Genomic DNA, 3,667 nt, shown 5'->3' with positions numbered 1-3,667 from the left:
AAATCCACTGTCCCACTGAGGCAAGAAAGATACGACTTGAAACCATGTACAAGCCCCTGTGTCCTTGTCCTTTGAAGTAAAAGGCTGACTCAAGAGTTTATGACTCGGGGGGGCTTCCCTGATGGTGCAGTGGTTAAGAATTGCCTGCCAATGCAGGGGACACGGGTTCAATCCCTGGTCCGGGAAGACCCCACATGCCGTGGAGCAACTAAGCCCATGCACAACAACCACGAAGCCTGAGCTCTAGAGCCCGCATGACGCAACTACTGAGCCCGTGTGCCACAACTACTGAAGCCCACGCACCACAACGAAGAGTAGCCCCTGCTCGCCGCAACTAGAGAAAGCCCCATCAACAAAGACACAAGCAGCTAAAAAAAAAAAAAAAAAAAAAAAAAGTTAATGATTGAGAAATGTGAGGATGTATAAACAAAGAATAGCTGTTGGCTGGGGAACTGGTAACAAATTAGACTCTAAACAAGCCACACTGCAAAATCACCAAACTCCCAGTTCCCTGAAAGAGATAAAGGCCTGACACACATTCCTACGTTGTTGTTACAGGAAGCAGACTCCACCAGATGAAAACGGCCGTCCGCAAGCACGCAGACCCCAGACTGGTTGAAACCAGAAGGTTGATGATGCTTGAAACTTCACCTTAACGCCAACCAATCGGAGAACTGTCCACGAGCTGATCATGCCCTGCTCCTTGAACACTAGAAAACTCCTCACTACTGTTGCGGAAATCTCGGCTTCTCTGTGCACTGATGCCGAACAGAAATACGGAGACAGAGATTTTGGAGGAAGAAAGAGATGGCTTTATTTTTCTGCCAGGCAGAAGGGAAGACACAGCAGGCTAGCGCCTCAAGAACTGTGCCCCGCCCCCCCCCAGCAACTCTGGGACTCGGAGAAGATTTTATACGCGGGGGCTCGGAGTCAGGGGTATATGATAGGATCAAAGTAGTGAAGGTCTTGCATTCTTCTTGCATTATTTCAAAACAGTCACAGCTGGCGTCAGGCAGCCCGGTAATTGGGTCCCTTTGTTTCTGTGTTATAGGTCTGCCACCTTTTTTCTGAAATGCAAATGCTACAAGGGATGATTTGCTACAAGAGAGTGCAGGATGTAATTCACATAGTGTGAAAGAGTAATAGGTTAGCTTTGTGAAGTACAAATCTAGTTGCGGACACTACAGATTAGTAACAGTTAAAAAAGAAAAAAAAAAAAAAACTAGGAGTGATGAACTCTTTCAGGCCCGGGTATGTTTCTTCTCTAGCCTGTTCACTGTTCCCTTTATTTTCCTTGTTCTCAGGGGAGGGAAAACTTCATTTCTATTTTATTTTATAAATTTATTTATTTACCTTTGGCTGCATTGGGTCTTCAGTGTTGCACGTGGGCTTTCTCTAGTTGCAGCGAGTGGGCGCTACTCTTTTTTGCGGTACGCGGGCCTCTCACTGTTGTGGTCTCTCCCGTTGTGGAGCACAGGCTCCAGACACACAGGCCCAGCGGCCACGGCTCACGGGCCCAGCCTCTCCGCGGCATGTGGGATCCTCCCGGACCGGGGCACGAACCCGCGTCCCCTGCATCGGCAGGCGGACTCTCAACCACTGCGCCACCAGGGAAGCCCTTCATTTCTATTTTTGCTGCAACACTACCTCCTCCAGGGTGGGACACACAGTTTTGAGGGCATTAGCCCACCGTGGCCCCCTTTGCCTGGCAAAGCAAATACAGCTACTCTTTTCTACTTCCCCCAAAACTCTTGTCTCCGCATTTCTATTCGTCACCAGTGAACAGAGGCCAGGTTTTGGCGACAGACTGGGCCCAAGGACAGCCTCCTCATGTATAGGCGTTAGACAAAAAACCAAAAGCACCTCCTTGGTTTGCACTGAATGAGATCCTGAAGCACGGAGGGGATGGCGTCAGCAACAAGAACATAAAGTAGACTTTGATTAAACTTTGTGACACCTGAATAGGGAACCCTGACCATAAAAACCTGCAGAGCATGGCGTAGCATGCGCAGTAAAAATGCACAGGCTGCAAATGACCACTCTACAACCTTCCACGTGCGGAGCTTGACTAGTAAGGAAAAATGTAAGGGAAGATGGGTCTTAGAGCTCACAGGCAGTGGCTTCAGGAGCCAGACCCGCAGTAGTGGAAGCTGATGTAACCAGGTGCAATCAAGATCCCACCCCATCCTCCCAACAGTGAATATCCCACCCCCAACTGAACACACGTCCACCCATTCAAGGAACTAAAATGAAATAAAAAGGGGGGTCAGAAAGCCCCTTGGGTGCTCCTCACAGGGGAGGACGCCGGCATTCTTCGCATTCTAAGTGCGTGCTTTCGCTTCTTAATTAACTGCTTCTTTGTTTCTCTCTATGCCTCTGCCTGGAGGTGTTTTTCCTTTGTGCTCCTCAGCCAAATGCTTCTGGAAGAGTAGAACAAAAACCTGGACATTTCTTTCAGCCTGCCCTGCATCACCATCTACCTACCTGCTCAGCCGTCCATACATATGCTCTTATCCATCTGTTGCCAGAGTTTCCACCAGACCCTCGCTCGAAACCCACCTACCCCTCCCTTGAACAGGAACTAACATAATATCTTTAAGTCACTGGGTCCGGACACAAAGAAAGGAAGCTATAGGAAGAGAAAAATCAAAAACCAGATAGAACCAAATAAATTCATCTAAGCGATGTTATTATTTGCAAAGCAGAAATAAAGTCACAGATGTAGAGAACAAACTTCTGGTTACCAAGGGGGGAGGGGTTGGGATAAAGTGGGAGATTGGGATTGACATAGATACACTACTATGTATAAAATAGAGAACTAATGAGAACCTACTTATAGCACAGGGAACTCTACTCGATGCTCTGTGGGGACCTAAATGGGAAGGAAACCTAAAAATGAGTGGGTATATGTATCTGTATAACTGATTCACTTTGCTGTACGGCAGAAACTAACACAACATTGTAAAGCAACTATAACTCTAGTAAAAATTTAAAAACACGAAAACACAGAACCAGATGAAAGTAAGATGGTGAGGAGTCTGACCTCCAACAGACCGGAGTCTCATTCTATGCTGATTTCACTACCTTAGCAAACTCAGTGACACGCCTACCCCAACAGCCATGACCAGAAGGCATAGATCAAAAAGGGACAGAAAGGGGGTAACACCCCTGTTCCAGGAAAGCCCTGCCTCTTTCCCAGAAAACTACTGCCTATGCCTCCCTATCATTCGTCTCACTCCTCTCCGCACTGTCCTTACTCCTTAAAAGCAAATCTCTCCCAGCCTCCCAAGAGGGAGGGGATATGGGGATATATGTATACATATAGTTGATTCACTTTGTTATACAACAGAAAGTAACACAACATTGTAAAGCAATTCTACTCCAATGAAGATGTTAAAAAAATAAAAATAAAATTCATTTTTTTAAAAAAAGGCAAATCCCTCTCACCGTTAAGGTTAAGAAGTTGATTTGTCAACTAAGTTCTGCTTCTCCAGTCTCCGGCTGTTGGATAAAGCTTGTGCTGCTTCAGTCTCAGCTTCGGTTTCCTTTTTTGGCTGTGCAAACCCAAATGGAAAAAGAATCTTCCCCGCTGAGGCGGGGGTCTCAGCCCGGTTAGAGCCCAAGTGGGGGGTCCATAGGACCTAGTACAGTAACACATCTATTCATT

This window comes from Kogia breviceps, chromosome 18 (assembly GCF_026419965.1).
Source record: "Kogia breviceps isolate mKogBre1 chromosome 18, mKogBre1 haplotype 1, whole genome shotgun sequence".
NCBI classification, from domain to species: Eukaryota; Metazoa; Chordata; class Mammalia; order Artiodactyla; family Physeteridae; genus Kogia; species Kogia breviceps.
Note: the sequence above shows the minus strand (reverse complement) of the source record.